Here is a 17,882-nt window from a genome sequence, read left to right as displayed (position 1 = left end):
GGCTATGTCATTGTTGAAAAATAGAGGTTTGTCTGTATTAAGGAAAGAAAGAGTGAAGAGAAATGCTGTGGATCCTTTACTGATCTCTTACAGTGATTTGATGGGGGGTGGAAGAATTTCTTTACCTGAGTATTATTTCACTTGTGTATCTGTACTGTTCATTCGATACTAAGGAATGAAAGTTTTTCCTGAGGAAAGGAGTTTTCAGAGTGCTTCTTCCACACCTGGAAGTCTGTTATAACCTAATGAAGGATTTGTTCTGAAGAAATATCCAGCAAATAGTCTGAAAGCCAAAAGAGGGGTGAGCATCCCAAAGGATGTGAACTGAGCACCCCGATCTGTACTCATTCACTTGTGACATAGCCAATTTTATACATTTCTCCTGAAATACTCAAGATAAACTTGAATGATAGTACTCAGAACTGTACTTCAGTCTAAATGACATTTTAAAGGGAACAGGTGGGTTTTTGGTGACCAGCAGAAAGGGTGAGGTAGAAGAGGGGGAGGTACAGTGCATTCTGCACAAAGAAGAATCACTGTGCAGTGCTCACTCAGATCTGAGGTTGGCAAGTGTTTTTACACATGGAAGCCCTTTCCAGAAATTCTGGATTACATTTATTTATTTTCTCTCCGTAAGGTCAACTAAAAGTGTAGAACACTAAAAAATGCCTTGTGACTTATGACAAAGAGCAATGACTTTTCGGTTTGGACAAATAATTCTCAAATGACAGCTAAAATAGCTTCTCAGTGCTATTTGTAAAATCTCCAACGAGTCTGGGAAAGCTTTGGTGGGGTACTGCCTCAGAGATAAGCTGTTTTGGGGCTATTAATTACTCTTTTTACATCCTTACAAATAAGTACACCGTGAATTTAGAGTGACTGTTGGTTTATGTCTTGTAATGGGACTGTAAAACACTCCCTGTTTAATTTTAGTATAGCCGGGTTAAAATTTATCCTTGTTTTAAGTAACAGACCCTTCTTTCTTTGCAGTTGCATGAGGTCATCTGTGGTTTCAGAGTTGTATGTTATCTGCCCTATACAGCTAGTCCTATCTGCAGGAATTTTATCTGAAAGTAGCTGAAAGGCTAAAAATAGAGAATTTCAGTTGGACTCGGCAAACAGTGGTATACATGACAACACACTGGCAACACTGAAATCACATTTTTGCTGCAGCTGCAGATGGTGGCCAAAGCTGTTTTTTTAGTGTTTTTGCTTTCAGAGACTGGCCTTTGCTTTCCTGTAAAGTCCATGGTACGTGGTATGCTTTCAGCATACAGTTAAATCCTTCCTGAGCTGAGCACTGGATAGTGATATGAGCAAAGGATATCTGTATCAGCTTGGTTTTAAGGTGACTATATATTTTACACAGTTACATGCCATTTGGTTTGTGAATTAGTTTTGAGTCTTGGACTGCTGAAGGAGATTTTCAGTGGTGCAGGCTGGTGTTAGCATCCAATCACCTTCTGTTTGCAAAATCTCCTTTAAGTCATTTTAAAATGAGACATAGCCTTCTGAAATGATCTGGATGCTCCTGCTACAGCAAGAACTTAGATGGTACTTCCCACACCACAGGAATAAGCCAAGTACTTCTATTAGATCTTTCTCGAGGATAGTCAGTGTGCTCCTTGCAGCAGAAGGCTGGTGTGTACAGTTGTCAGAAAATCTGTTAAAGCAGAAAGAGAAGAAACCCTGAACTTTGATCTCTTAAACTTTTGGGTGCTTCTGCTTATGGGTGTCTGCTGTCAGCACAGCATCTGCTACTTGCACATCACAGAGGCAGAGTCCAATTTTATGTATATTCCTACAGGCTTTTGTGGAGGTAGATTTTAACTCAAAGTGTTTACAAATAAAGATATTTCTGTCTTCAGGAGTATTTGATTTCTGGGACATCATGTCACTCTTGCAAAGCTTTTGTACTTGTGGCCCAAGTAAACACGTTCTAGAGACACATGTACGGCCAGTGGTACAGAGGAGATGGCACATGAGAGGGACATTTTAAAAATAAAATGCTTAGAGTCAAAGAGCGTTGTATTGTCAGGAATTATGATACTTTACAGCATAAATCTGAATTTTCAAGTATTGAAATCAGCAAAAAAAATCGTGTTTCCTTCTTTTGAATTTAAGAACATGTTCATTTGAGGCGGAGGGTCCTGTAGAGTCTGTTCATCTTGCGCACTGAGTGAAACTTTGACCTTGTAATATATACAGTTAGTGATAGTGTAAAGATTGTTTCCTAATATGTAAAAGCCAAGGGGATGAATCATGCTTGCAGGAACCTTCCTGCAGATGCCTTCCCATAGAATTTTGTAATTTTGGCAAGCAACTGAAAAGGTGATTTTGTAAATGTAACTAGAAACTACACAACCAGATAGGTCTTTGTGAGAAGAAATCACAATCCAACGTGTAATCACAGCATATTTTGACTTTGCCATTGTTCTCTGTGCTTATAAAGCTGAGGGTAGCAAATGCTCTGTCCTTCTAAAGGCGCGTTGCTGTATGAGGGCAAGCAGCGGCAGCACCCGCCGTGTCCCCCCCCCGCTCCCTCAGGACACCGGCCAGCAGTGGCCCAGAAGGCACGTTGCTGCAGTGGTGCCGCGCTCAGGCTGAGCTCACAAACCCCGCGGAGCAGCAATGGTCCAAGTGTGTGCATGGAGATGCACCCCCTCGGAGAAGGGTGTTGAGCCAGATTACAGCAGCAAATCGATTTATTTACGGTGACCAGCCTTCTCTCTTTTTATCCTGAAACATCTGTGCATGACTATACAGCCTACCCTCAAGAAACCTGGCCACTGCTGGCTTGGTACCAAAATCAAAATCAAACCCATTTTTTCCAGACAGGCCCAGCTGTGTGTGCACAGGGCCGTTAATCCGCGTGCAGGGAGCGCTACGTGCCACTGCTTTCATTCTGGGTGCGCCCAGCAGCTCCGTCCAGGAACAAGCCCACAGCGCACCCAAGCACTTGCGTGTGCTACATCTTCTCTTTTCATTTCACCGCTTTAATTTTAGTTTGCTAACTTGTTAGAATAAATGAATCTGTTCTTTTTTTAACCTTTTGTCAACCATTAATTTAGATATAACAGGTGCAGTTTGCACTTTTCAGATAATTAGCTGGCCTTGTTGCTTGGCTGCCCTAAGATAATTCAGTGTTAAATATAGGCACTGCACAAAAATGTCTAGAATATACAGTATGGGCTAAAACTGGCAGTCCCTGCACTCTCAACAGCCTGTTGTGCCTGTAGACCAAACTGCCCCAGATGTCAGTAAGCCCTGCCTATGGACATCCCAGACTAGGATAACAAAACCCAGGTTTACAAAAAGTTTTAAAAACCATTCCGAGCAGTAGACACTATGCTGTATTCTCTGTTAAGTTGTTTTTAAAATAGGACTTAACTTTCTGCAATGATTTGGACACTTCAAAGATTGCCTTTTAAAGAAGAGTTACAGCAATCCAAAGCAATTTTCTGGATGTCCCTTCTATATCTGACAGTACAGTATTAATATCAGTATTGCCAAGGTCACAACTAAAATCTTACAATAGTCTTTGTCAGTTATACGGAACATCAGGAGTAATGCTGAAGTTGTAGAGATTTAAATGGAGATTTCTGTTTATACAGAAGTACATAGTAGTGAGGCATGTGACATGACCCCTTTTAATGTGAATCCAACAATTCTGCAAGGCAATATTCATTCCAAGCATATGCACATTTTGCATACTTACAGCTGAAAATGTAAACTCTTGTATTCTGACTAGTAGTAACCCAGAGAGCAACAGGCAGAACTTCAAACATGCGGTGCAGCACTGAACAGAGAATCATTTCCAGTTTTCAGATATACTTTAAAAGCAGATAGCACCACCTTTTAAATGAAATAAAACCAAATCTATCATGTGAAAGCATCTACCCTAAAATAGATGCGGCTGTGCTGCTTGGGTTGCCTACTGAAAATCTGAACTGATCTTCGAAACCAAAACTGAAAGGAAGTTCTCTTTGCACAGTTCATTTGAGTTCTGGTTATGGTGATTTGTTTTTCTGTCTTTCATCTACACTGTCTTCGATTGTTGAATGTATAGACCCCATGTTCAGTAAAACTGCAAGGATGTGATAAATATTGGATATGTTTTTCACTGTGAATACCAAGTATGGAACTTTTAAAGAGAAATAAGTGCAAAGGCTTTATTTGAGGTGGCTTTCAAAAAGTGGTGGAGACCTGTATGTTACAACATTTGTATACATGGTATGACATTTTCTTCTGGCTGATTAATTTTCTGTAATTGTTTCACCAGAGCACCGATTGTATCCATACGTGTATTAGGAACTCTGTTAAACACAGTCCAGATGAGCAGAATGACCATTGATAAGTCTAGGTGCAGTTTCTGATTTTACTCTTGCTCTTTCCTGCTCTTGCTTTCTAATCAGCTAATAGTTCCCCATTGCAAAAATCTTCATATCTAACTTCTCTTGTTGATTTGCTCAAAAATGTATGAACTTGAGTTATATATATTGCAGAGGAATGGCACTGTAAGATTAATTAATTTGCTATTTTATTGTATCAGAAGGTAAATTGTAATCATACCACTGCTAGTAATGAACTTCCAGCCCATCCAACGCAGAAAGGTTTAGGACATGCTCCAGACCCCGTTAAAGGTGGTAGGAGTCTTTCCTTTGACCTGGCAGACTGTGAAGCAGGCCTTTTCATCAGAACATTATGTGGCCTTGACAAGCCAACATTTCAGCCTTCCTTCATCAGGGTAGGCAGAAGCATTAACATTTATCAAGCTTGTATGCTTGTGTGCCTTTGAGAGGATTTTTTCTTTTGATTGCTTCAATACAGTTTTGTCCAGTAACACAGATGTGTTACATGACAGCATTTCTGTCATAAATGGAAGTATAGCTCTGTACATATATGTGTCTCGTTACCGTGTGTACCATTTAACATTTTACTTGGAAAAGTATTATCTCATCTAACTCTTCCTAGGTTCACAAATAACAGGTTACATGTTGACAGCTTGTTCACCTAAAAGATTTCGTCATGTGTGGCCAGTCTTCCAATTTTGTGTGAAATATCTGCTTTATCTAACATAGGATCAAGCTTCGGTGGGCTTTTTGTCTATTTTTAATGGCATTCTGTAGCCTGTGGGAACAGTTACTGTGCTTCCTGGTGTAACATAGCAATTAGTGCAAACTGAAAAAAGGCCTTGACCAGTGATGGCCTTCTTGCACATCAGTATGCAATGGACAGGGACATATGGCTGTTTTTTAATTGAATAATAATGCTGAAAAATTGATAGTAAAAGACTGACAAAAAACCATCTGGCTCTCTGGTCAGTGCTGGAAAGCACAGTTAGAGCCATGAGTCATCAGTTGGAAGAGACAACTTCGGAAAGTGTCTGGCACAGTAATATTGCACTTTGCAGGCTGAACATGCACTCAGGTATTAATATTGGCAGCTTCTGCAATAGCTGTGTGAGGATTTGCCTTCCTGATACCTAGAAACAGAACTAAAAAACCATGGGTTTGGATGGAAATTTTAAAAGATATGGGAAATCAATAAAAATCAAAGAACCACCGCCAAGCAGTTAACTCATCTTGTATGTAGTTCTTGCAATAATGCAGAAGTAATAACCTGGGGGATGTGGAGGAATATTAAGAGACATATGGAAGATTAAGTATCCCTATTAATTTAATCCTTAGTCTTTTTCCAGATGCTGAAGTACGAGCATACGGAAGCAATTTCGGTGCTGAACTTTGTGATGGAGGATGCCCATTTTCTATAAATTGGACTACAACTAAGCACATCCTTCATCAATCTAGGTCATTAGGCAGCTTTACAATTTTAATAGCTTTTCTCTCACCAATCTGATAATATTTCAGTGGGTAAACAATGAAAAAGTGCAGCTTTTCATTTCCAGTACCCTATGCTTTCCATCTCCCCAGCTACAGTAAAATAAAATTATCAGGCATACATGATAAAAACGAAAACAAAAAATAATTACTTGTAGGATTCAGTGTTGCTAGAAGCTTTGGGAGCCAGAATAGAAGCAAACTGGAAGAGAGATTAGGCAAAGTCAAGGAGAAGGGTTCACTTGAGGATTATTAAACAGGATGTCTGTATGTAAACTCCAGTTTAGCAAGTACTTCAAACAGTAGTCAATGATGAGTTGGTAAAAAAAGGAAAAATAGTATTTTACGCATATGTACTTTCTTACAGTCTTTTTTAAGACTTTGCTACAACCCTTGCACCAGAAACAAGATAACCAGGGCAGATAAACTTTGGTCTTGTTCAACGATAGCCCTTTTTAGCTGCTTGCTCCTGGATTTGGTCACCCCTACAGCCCCAAGCAGCTGAGCGTTGGCATACAGTATCTTAGACCTGATCTGTTTATGAAGGCCATGTAAGTAGACACCCATGCCTCTTTAGAGGACATTCATGAGGGGTTTTGCAGCACCATGCCTTGAAGACTGTAAGGTCTTTGGAATAGCCTTCACTTCCATCCAGTTGTTAGCACTAATTTTATCTGCTTGAAACTCATTATCTCCTACCGCAGCACAGATGAAAAACAATAAATTTTTGCATTAATTTTGAAATTAATATATACAGTGTTAATTACTATCTATAAGTACTATCTGTAGTATATTATTTAGGTACAGTAGCTTAGATACAGTTACAGACCTGGCCCACAGAGTGTTACAAGCCATTGTGATGGTTTGTGGCCTGTTTCTGAAGTGTCGGCTCTTGGATTCAGAGGAAATGCGATTATATCAAAAAAAACCAAATCTAGCATGGAATATAAATAGCCACAGATGGTGAGGATGCTGCAGCTCATTAGCTTATTTGCAGGAAATGAGAGTATACACTTCCTCAACACTGTAAAATAAATTTAGGCAAGACAAAATATTATCTTTATTCTGAAGAAGAGTGGTTGAAGATAGCTCAAGCTACCACACAGTTGCTGTGCTAGTATTCAAAAGCAAGGATTTTGTATATGTATACATACATATAACCAGAGCTTAATATATATTATTATATATACTTCTCTAAAAGTAAAAAAGGCAAAAGTGAGATACTGCTAAAAAGATGATTTCCTGTTTAAGTGAGTTTCTATAGGTTTTACCCCAAATTTCTAGTACATCTGGATGCAGACAATAGTTGGGAAGCACGATGCTGAAGGCAGAGTGTAAACCCTTACAAATACAAAGTGTTATACAGAATTTTTTTTTTAATATTTCATTGATTTCTTTCCTATTTGGGATCTAATTAATGACTTGAATTCTTAACACCAGCAACAGCTGTGTGCTTGCTATCTGCATAGCTGTCTATTTGCTTATCAAAAGCAGAAGTCCTGGAAGAATTTAGGTAACATGCAGTATATCCTATAAAATCTAGGAATTTGCGGGGGGAAACGGAGGAATGACATAAGTAGTTTCCAGTTGATAGTCTTTTCAGCAATCTTCAGATTAGTTGCTTATCTGGCAATCAGCTGTTTGTATTTGAGTAGGTATGCAAGTGGATGTAAGGTCTGCAAACTGAGATGACTCAATATTTTATTAAACCACATAAAGCCTGCTTTGTCTGGCATTCAAAGATAAACCCAAGCACAATGTGAAATGTAGCCTCCATCATTCTTATGCATAGACTGTTTACATTTGATGTGGAATGGAAATGCATGGTGAATATGCCGAGAGAGAATGTGGAACAGTTGTATGGACTACATACCCTGTAGAGCAGATCAGAGAAAAAGAATTTAAGTGAACAACACGTGTGCACAGCATGCTACACAGAAGACTGTTATTTGTCTTTCTAATAGGTTGAAGGAAAAGAAATGACCGTAAGACCATCTCTGCATTTCATTTTTTGTGTGTGTGTGTTGCAGATGAGCAACCAAAAAACATTCCAACATAAATGGCAAATTTTGGTTTTGTTACTCTAGGATGGACCTTTACTGAAGTTAGGTGCATCTAAGTTGAAATTGTTCCTTGTCAAAGACTTGTTTTTAGAGTGACCTCACTGGAATTAAAATATTTTATTTCCATTTGCAGTTGAGTATCAGGGAGGAAAAGTGCATGGAATTGAAAGGACTCTATTCAGGCTGCAGTCTTTCCAGGTTGGAATCTATTCAGCTCTTGGAAAAGATTCAGAGTAAAGGAAGGTATACTCCCTGTCTTACACAGAGTCAATACCTTCTGTCACCCTATCTGCTCTCCCTGCTCTCCCTAAATAAAACTTGCAAACCAGAAATGATCCAGTGCTGCTTAGATTGCAGGAAGAGAAACAAGAGAAGGAGCCTTTGCTGTCTGATTCCTGCTTAGGGCTATGGGAGTCAGAGGGAAGATAAGAATTAAAATGGACAATCACTAAAAGTAGGATATGAACACCTGGTTCAAAATACCCTCCTAGAGCTCAGGAAACCAAGATGGCAAATAGTTTTCTCCAATCCTTCTCTGTTCTTGCATCCTACCCTCTGGGGTTGTGACAAAATCATGATTCATCCTTCAATATGATAATCAAAATTTGAATTACTTCTGTAAAATTCTAGAACAAACATGATTACAATAATTTTTTGCATGTCTTTAAAGTCTCCCAGTGTTTCAGCAGTTAGCACAGGGCCGTGAACCCGTGTCACAGGTTCCCTTTCTATCCAAAGTAACTTGATGCTACACGTGGTAGCTCCAGCGCTCCACCAGCAGCCCAGCCTGGTGGAGTGTGGTTGCCCTTGTGTGCCATGGACGGGACAGTCTGATGAACTGCCTCCCTTTAGGATGGACCTTCACTGTGGCAGCTTCATAAACATCTTTGTCATAGCACAAAAGCTCCTTATCTGACAGATTAAACACACAAAATAGAGAAAGAAAGGGAGAAACCCCACATTGTTTCCCTCTTTTACAGCCAAGGTACAGGAAGTGACTTGCCCAAGGTACCACAGTGGCAGCTGTGGCACTGCCAGGAACTGAAGTTAAGACATGTCTGGGACTTGACCACAAATCAGCATTCCTTTTTGTTATTGTGTTTAAAAGCCCCTCTAGTTTTGAATAGTTATATTGGCCAGTGCAGTGTTCAACATAATCATAGCCCATTAATACTAAAACCATCCAGTACTTGAGAACAGCATATATAAACATATAAACCACACCAACCCAGCCAATATAAATGTACTGGGACTATTTTAGACAGTAGATTTTAAATCATCTAGAAATTAATCTGCTAACATCATTTTGTAGCCCAGGAGCCTAAGGGTGGAGAGGACTGAACATATTTACACGACACAGAAACTGTCATATGTATAGATAATTATGCATGTAATTTTTAAAGCTTATCAAATGATATTAAATGCTGTATTTGCACAGTCAAGCAGAGAGAAATATTCAAGTGAGTTCAAATATTCATCTAAGTTTCTATTTTAAAAGTCTTGGATCCAACGTTGCTCGCCATTGACCCTTCTGCGACATCTGTTAATCTTGGGTTTATTTCAATTTCTTTCCCTCTCTTTTTTTAAACAGATGACTCCACTTAAATCAACACTTGGTTTCCATTAGACAGATAGAAGGTGATTCACTTAGTAACATGTGCATCTTTATCTAGTTAAGTCCTAATAGCCTTAATATATCAAGGAAGCTTGTGTGATTAACAGCACTAAAGGATTCGTCAGACACTTCACCTAATAAATACTGCCCTTTGTCCAGCCAGAGAAAAAGAATGAATAAGTACATTGTGTTTCCAAACTGAAAATGTGTACAGCCTTATAAATATTCTAAAATTATCCCTATAAAAAAATATATGTTGACAATAGAAGTTACGTTTACATACATGTCTGTGCTTGCGCATGTCTACCAATCCAAGTGTGGGTTGGCTCCTTGCCCTGCCTGGGCTGTCATTTTTCTGGTTTATCATTTCATGATGGAGCCACCATTCATATGTGATTTTTCTTCCTGTTCACTTGAGCTCTGTGCAGATTATTTGACAGTTCTTTGTCTCTGGTTGTCGTAGCTTATCTGTCCTGAGGTAGTTTGCTACGTGAATATTAGTTGTGCCACTCTAGATAATGTTGGCAAAAAGACATCTGACTTGGCTTGATTCTTATGTATGATAATCCTGCCAAATGAGGCAGTCAAAACAAAAACCCCCAAGAGTAAAATATATTCAAAATGTCAGCTTGAATGGAGATGGGGTCCTTGCTTCATCACAGCTGAAGTTTTCTGGAAGCTTTCCAGTTGTGCCACCAGTGTCTGTGACTGCATGCTGCAGGCGTCAGGCTACTGAAGGAAGCCTTTATTCCACTACTCCCAAGTTTCTAGAGAGTTTCAACCAGAGGAGTTTTACAGGAGAACACCTGAAAAAGGAGATGGACAGGGATAATTTTTGCTACTTCTCAAAAAGAAACTGACTGAGCCATAATCATGGATCCTCTACCTCTGCGTTTGCTTGCAGTTTTGGACAAGCTTTAAGGTCAGACAGTCAGCCCCACAGTGATGTTGCCGTAAACTCTCAGTAGAATTTTGGTAGCAGAAGTGACTGGGGAGGAAAGGTGCAAAGGAGCAGTGGTTTCTGCTACAGCACAAACTTCATACTCTTCCGTCTGACACAGCACACTGCAGGCCCACGGGCCCAGGGATCCATCTCACAGCACTCAGGTGGCACTGCCTCCACGCATGGCCTATTAGCTTGGGCGTGATGCTTTGCAAAGGTCCAGCTGTGTCGGGTTTTGGCACAGGCAGCACTGGTTCAGCTATTTTTGCAGCACACTCTTGATTGTAGCTGACTTGACACGACACTCACAATGAATGGGTCATTCATAGGCTGCTCCAAGACAGTGGTTGACAAAGCTGGTTTTGAATCTGGGCCCTTTGAATCTCTGTGCAGAGGAATTTCCGAATCTCATGGCAGCCAGAAAAAAGGGCAGTGGAAAGTAATTTCCTATGCATAGAGAAAGAGGAGAAGGAGGATCAGTTAATGGTGCTTCACTGATTTTGATGACTACAGAACTGGCATCTTTGCTTGCCACTGCTGGTGGAAAGGCTGCGAGATGAGAGGAGGAAAGCAGCAGCCTTTACAACTTTGTTTTTATTGTATGGCATATCTATCTGAAGGTGTAATTAAATTAGGGCACAAGCAAATTCATTAGATACATCAGTGATGGCTACATTTATATTATTATTCAAAGAGCTGCATGTTAGAGGATTGTGAATTATACTGTGAAACAAAACCCTAGAAACAATTGACCTTAATTTTTCCACACTGAAGGTCCCCATCTGTACACTCCCCACACCCTTCCTGAGAGGTCTGTGAAGAGCTGTGAAGCAAGTAAGTGTTAAACCATTAAGTGCAGCAGAAAAACTTAGAGAAAAATTAATTGTTCTGTCTTTAGAGGCAGAGAGATGCACCCAGGGAGTTCAAATCTTTGGGATCTAGGGCCTCTTTACAGTGCAGAAACATTATAATGTAATGGAATTAGTCCAGCCCCCACTTTATAATAATTTAAGTTTTCTCTCCAGCTGCCCTGTATTTCTCCACAGCTTTGACTTGTATTGTAGCCTTGAATAGGCATCTTCACCTCGCTCAGCTTCTGCTCCTGAGTAAAGCCTGGGGTGCTCATCTGAGCTGTAAGATCTCTGAGCTCCAGCCTCGTTGTGTGGGACTTTTCTGTTTCCCAGTGGTGCTGGAATCTGGATATTATCAATGCCAAACAGTAAAACAGTATTCTAGCCCAGAAGATTTGTGTATTATAGATGCTTAAGCTTTTAAACATAAAATAAAAACACTGTAAATACAACAGTAATAAATCAAAACATAGGTATTTTCTATACTAGACAAATAACAAGTAGATAGCTAGTGGTACTTTGAAAAACAGTGAAGAACTTTAGAAACTGACATAGAAAAATGTGGATTCATCCATTTTTGTAGTATGATTGTAGTGAGGAAATTAAAGGAAACCAGTTACCAAGTTGAATTATTGGAGGTAATTTGGATTAAATCTAAGTCCAGAAAAATGCAGTTGCTACATATATAGTACTGTTTCAAAAATTTTGTGTGATGTTATTTGATCACTGTTTCTTCTGGAGGAAGCTATTGCTAACTTTGGAAAAGGCAGGCAGGATAAATTTAAACTGAGATTCCTTCTGGTACAAAACTCTTAAAAGTTTATTATGAATTTACAATAAAAGTGAGTATTTTGAGTAATTTCAATTATTTCCTTGATGACATAAAAGTATTTCTTCAGAGTAAATTGATATCTGCAGAGTAGGGTACATGGTGGTCACACTCCAAAGTGCTTTCTTTTTAGGCCACAGGTGGAAAAGCATAGGAACACTACCAATATTTTAGTCAGCAAAACATCCAGGAAGCCCTTGGAAGACACATCAGTTTAAAAGACAACCGGGTATCTTTTTAAAATGATCTAAGAAAGCTAATGCATGTTGAAGATGGGATGAAGGTAGGGGCAGAGATTGATTAAATTAGAGGTTTAATTAAGGATGAAATTGTATTAGCTAAGCTGAGCTGGCAATTATCGGGCAATAACTCATGGAACGGGGATCTTCTCTCCTTCCTCTATTGTTTCTGTATCGTCCTCTCAGCACTGAATAGCTCTCCCTTGCATGAGGCTGAGGGAGCTGGGGCCAGAGCGTGGCTCCTTGCTGTGCTGGTGAGGACTAGCATTGAATCCTGTGACATCTGTGAACTTGCAGCAGCTTGAACCTTGCTTCGAACCTGGATCCCAGAGCAGCTGGAGGGCATTGAAAAAAAATAAAAATAAAAATTAAGTGCCAACAAATAAAAATTCCTTTCCTCTTTCTCAAAAAAAAAAAAAAAAAAAAAAAAAAAAGGCCTGGTAAAGTGTCAGAGCGCATCCAAAAGCTCCTTTGGAGTTGTCCTGATTCTCAGCAGAAGATAGAAGGTAACGTTGGAAGCATGCAAGCTCTCTGGCAGGACGATGTGTGTGCACGTACACACAACTCCTGTTTACCTCTAGCATGCCTTGAGCTCAGACAACTGTAAGCTTTTCTGACCCCTGTTTTAAACCCCAAAGAAGCAAAAGTCCTTTTACAATGCAGAACCCCATTTTCTTCTGCTTTACCATAGCAAATCCCCCTCTCCATTGAAGCTACAACGTTTGCACTCCATAGTAAATAATAATGAGGATTATTGTAAAAGACTCGGGTTATTTCTGCCCTCCTCCTAAGCATTCTTTCATATCATCGTAGGTTTGTTTTGTACCGAAATGAAGCTGTGAGATACACACACTGAACAGAAATCAAAGTTGTGCTTTCATCGCAGTCCTGAAGCTAATCGGTTGGCTTGCTGCTACAGGCATCTGCAGGCACCTCGTACCATAGTACAGTAGTGTGATGCCTTTGGAGGCCCAGCCATTTTAAATCATAGTAGTGACACAGTGTGCATGCTTTCTTTCAAAGAGCCTGGGCAAGCCACGCTGTGTTGATTTTCTTGGCACGCTGTGCACCTATAATTTTGTCTTATATTTTGTAACATAGGTATCTGGGCATAGAATCAAAAAGCTCTACGGAATATATGAGATTTTTTTTATAAAAGAAAAGCACACAACAAACACATTCTTTGCTTTCAGGTTGGTAATATTCCTTAAACAGCTATAGATGTTTAAGAACAAAGAAAGTTACTGGGGAAAAAAAGGAAAAAAAAAAACATTATGATTGTGGGGGATGTTTTGAGGCTTTCTTGGCAAGACTGTCCAGGTGTTTTGTTAATGAATTTTTCTACAATTATTTTGGTCCTCTGCTAGTATGCTAACACAGGACGGCTAGAATAAGAAATAACATTTCATGAAAAACCTGAACTGACTCTAGAAGAATTGTCTAATGGAGGCGGTTTATGTTTGATTCCCATCATTTGTGCTGTGGAAGGAAGCAAAGTCACAATAGGAGGATCTAGTTCTGTTGCTCCCCGTTTCATCTCCCAGTAGCCTGGTTTTCAGAGCTGGCAGCAGCCACTGTGGGTGCTCAGCATCATTTAAAAAATCAGCCCCTACCTCTCCTCTGGAAATAGATGTAGTGCCACCTTGCCTGCACCCGGCTGGAGAGACACCTGCTTCACAGTGAGGACACTGAGCATCAGAAGAGCTAAACCCACTCTGCCTAATCTCTATGAAAACAGAAAGAGTAGAGTTCAACAAGGTTCTCAAACAATCTGTAATTTGGGATAACGGTGTAATTAGCCTTATGATAACAGCGTGAAATGGATAAGCATAGATAGCTGTATCAGGCCCCATCCAAGTGCAAACAGGCGACCTGAGTTCAGCTGGAAAGTAACTAAGAGGGACCTTTCTGTTCCTGTTTTCTATTCATTGTACAAAATCAGTAAATGCTACCAAAATGTGCTACTGGGGATGAGGCTGAAGAGTATCTCCTGCTAATAAGCTTTGCTTTTCCTATATAGGTACAGGAAAATGTCCAAGCCTGAATATAAAGAAAAAAAGCGGGTGAGGGGAGTTGAGTAATGATTTTTTATTTGCATGTTTTTGCTAGAGATCCATCAGTGTAGTACTGGAGTATTACAAATGAGAACTTTTTGTGCATGCATTTTTGGTCACCCCTAGCTATCTCCTATTCGTTGATATCAACTACTCTAAAACACAATAACAAAAGAGGCTGCTGTGATCAAAAGTTTCCATATTTTCTCAGTGATTTTTTATTCTCCACTGTGAGATGAGGGTTTTTCCCCACAATGGGGAACAGTACATTGCATCTGTTTTTTTCTCATCTTCCTTTTCACCTCAGATTTGTCCATTCCCTGTGACTGCTGATGGTGATGCTTTCCCTAAGCGTTCAGATTTGACTGTTTCTGTCAAAGACTTTCTTGTTTACCAGAGACAAGAAGAAGAGGATAGCTTGATTTTGGTTCATGGTAGTCTGTAGACCTAAAGCCCTTCCAAAAGTGTGTTCTGTTTCCAGACAAGAGGATTTGATTTCAGAAAATTAGTCTCCATAGCTAGTTGTAGGGAGGCAGATTGGTTAAAGTTTACAACCTCTTTTTGTTTGGCCTCTGGAACAGTGCCATGGAGTCTCAAGTTTCCTGTATAAAGAGAGATCTGTATTTGGTCAGAAGTTAACCAGGCAAGGTACATGAAGGCTGCAGGGTGAATGGCTCTTTCAACAATGAAATCAGTTTGGGGTCTTTAAGATCCCAGCAGTTCCCTTGTCTCAAGACAGTATTGAGCAGGCGAAATTCCTGAAAACTTCAGGGGGGCAAAATAAACACCCTTGAACAAATCAAAACTTTAGAAAATACTAAACAGGAAGAAATATCCTGCAAACCTGATGATCCTTATGAAGTTCCTTGGCTCTTGGGGAATCAGAAGAGGTGAGGGCTACCCACCTCTTCATTTTCTTCCCAGTGAGTTCTGCGTGCTTTGGTTATTCACATGCATACACATGGTGAATGGTATCTCATGGAAAATATCTCGATGCACTATTGTTCCAGGAGCAAACGCACCATTGCAGCTTAAATCTGAGGATTAAGGATCTTAAGTAGTTATTCCTGCAGAGGTTTCACCTTGCTCCCATCTCCTGAAACTGAAGGTGTCACTCTACAATTACTAAATCACATTTATATGTTACTGCAGGGTACAGAAGCTTTGCCTCAGGGAGAATAAAAGACAGGAAGAAAAGAGACGTGCTTTTAGAAACATTGCATTCGAACAATGACTTACAGTTGCATTGGGAGATATGCAGTCATGAAACTGTGTTTTTGTAATCTTGTTTTCCTGTTTTCATCAAATTAGTGAGGTAATGCATCTCCTGTTTTGTTTGCTCATTTATCTGTTGGTGCATTGTAGCTTCTCAGTAACTTTCCAGTTGCATGCTGTTTGGTGCTTTCTTTACAGTAATTTATGGAATAAATTGCATCACAAAGAAAATAAAATGCTAGGAATCTGATTTTGGCCATCTTTCCAGATGGTTTGGCGAAGTTTGCAAGTTGCCTCGATGCGTGTATGCTCATCCATGAATATCAGCAAGTTAACTCCACTGGCACAGTTGTCTAAACTTTGCCCTTTACAGTACTCATCTTTAAAATATTAGAAAGCTTGATGTTACACTGTGGCCGAGCACCTTACATCTCTTCCACTATCAGTTGCTACTCAGAAAACATCACCAAATTAATGGTGGTTTATTCAGCAAACTCATGCAAGCCCCAAAATTTTTGGAATATTTGTGGGACCTTGATTTTGGTAAAACCATGACGCTAGGGCCTGAATTAATTTCATGCAATTTTAGACATGTGGAACTGTAGCACTAACATCCCTTTCCAGGCAGCTGAGAGAGACTTTATCCTCAAGACAAGTTCTGCAGGGTAGGTGGGGGGAACCCAGGGCTGCTGCAATGCGCAGCGCTGGGCGGCAGTTGCCCCATGATTCTGTGTTTCTGTGAAGATTAGAACCCACATGTCTTGGCAAGGTCCTGGAAATCTCTTGCTTTTGCTTGTATGACCATTCTGAGCTGGATTTTTGCAGGGATATCCATAGATTGTAGGTCCTGCAATGAAAGCTTTCCAGCAGTAGGCATTTCTTGTGTGTTTTTTTTTCTCTCAGCTCCTGATTTTCTTAAAGTATATCTGATACAAAGGTGTTTGAATATTTGTCTTTTTGCTGGGTAAGTGCTAGCCATCAGGGAGAGAGTGTTGTGTTTTTCCTGATAGCGACTGGTGCCCGTTTTGTTCTGGTTTTTATGGAATACTAATTATTCTTTGTTCTCTGATTAAGCTAAGAAAGAAATAGGTATAAAGTCTGCTTCACTAAGCGTGTGAGGTGATGCCAAGCAGTGTCAAATAGTCCTCCTCTGGCAACAATGGGCTGTTGTTCAGTATCCTCACACAGGTTAACCGCAGAGTTGCTCCTGAGAATCCTTCTGATTTATGATGACATTGCTGGCAACAACCGAAAGCTCTCTAGCAGTGCTCTCCACAGTGCTGTGTCAGCAGTTTCTTACACACACACACACACACACACACACACACACACACACATTCTTAATATACATATTTATAGCAGAGTATTCTGACCCAGTTCTAATATTCATCCTGTTTTTCTTTGCACTTAAGTGATGTTTATTCAGCAATAATGTATCGACCTCCATCTCTATTGCAAGTTTAGTGTCCATACCAATTACACAACTGTGCTAGTCAGAACAGCCCTGGAAAATTAATTACATTGAACTTGTGTTGCAAATGCCTTGCTAGGAGGAATTCCTTGGGAGGGGAAGAGGCAATTAGTTTTGTTTCTGGAATGATACCACTTGTCACAATAAAGCACATAAAATGTTATCAGACAAGCAGCTCTGAATTCACATACACAATAATTACAATACAATTAAAAATGTAATTTGTCGTCAGAACAGTGTTTCTGCTATGTTTGAAAGATAAGTCCTTTCCAAATTAAAAAACAAAAACAAACAAACAAAAAAAAACGCCTTTAATCTACATTTAACAGAATTTGCATTAAAATATTTGTATCCTGTAGTATCATTCTTGATACCCTCTTTTCTGCCTTTCCCTCTGTCCCCCGGGAATTAAAGAAGCTCTGCTCTGCCTTGGCTTGTATATAGTTTGTGGTTCATCTATTTCTTATTCCTGTTCTCTTGTTGGACAAAAATCCATATAAAAACTACACAAATGTGGAACTCATGAGACTTGTATCTTCAACCTCTAGCTGAAGGTTTGGAGGTTTGGGACTTTTTTCTGACTAATTTTGGCAGGACTTTTGTCCAGTCTTTTGTTTTTCTAGTCCAAGACCAAACTACAGTGTTGTCAGTTCTGAGGCAGTAGCATCATGTAATCCTAGTCACGGAGCTACAGATGTTGTGCCAATATTGAGCTACAGACTGTAATATAACAATTTCTAGAAAGGCAGCCTGTGGGCTCTC

At 39.8% G+C, this 17,882-nt stretch overlaps 1 protein-coding gene across 3 annotated transcripts in view; it reads left to right on the top strand.

The window, feature by feature from the left end:
- Window positions 1-17,882, top strand: part of KCNQ1 (potassium voltage-gated channel subfamily Q member 1) — a 420,899-nt gene that overhangs the window by 317,802 nt on the left and 85,215 nt on the right. The gene's annotated exons all lie outside the window — the stretch shown is intronic.

The sequence above is a fragment of the Athene cunicularia genome, assembly GCF_003259725.1.
Source record: "Athene cunicularia isolate RWA chromosome 5 unlocalized genomic scaffold, athCun1 chr5_part2, whole genome shotgun sequence".
NCBI lineage: Eukaryota > Metazoa > Chordata > Aves > Strigiformes > Strigidae > Athene > Athene cunicularia.
The sequence above is the reverse complement of the archived record's forward strand: the minus strand, read 5'-3'. Positions and strand labels throughout refer to the sequence as shown.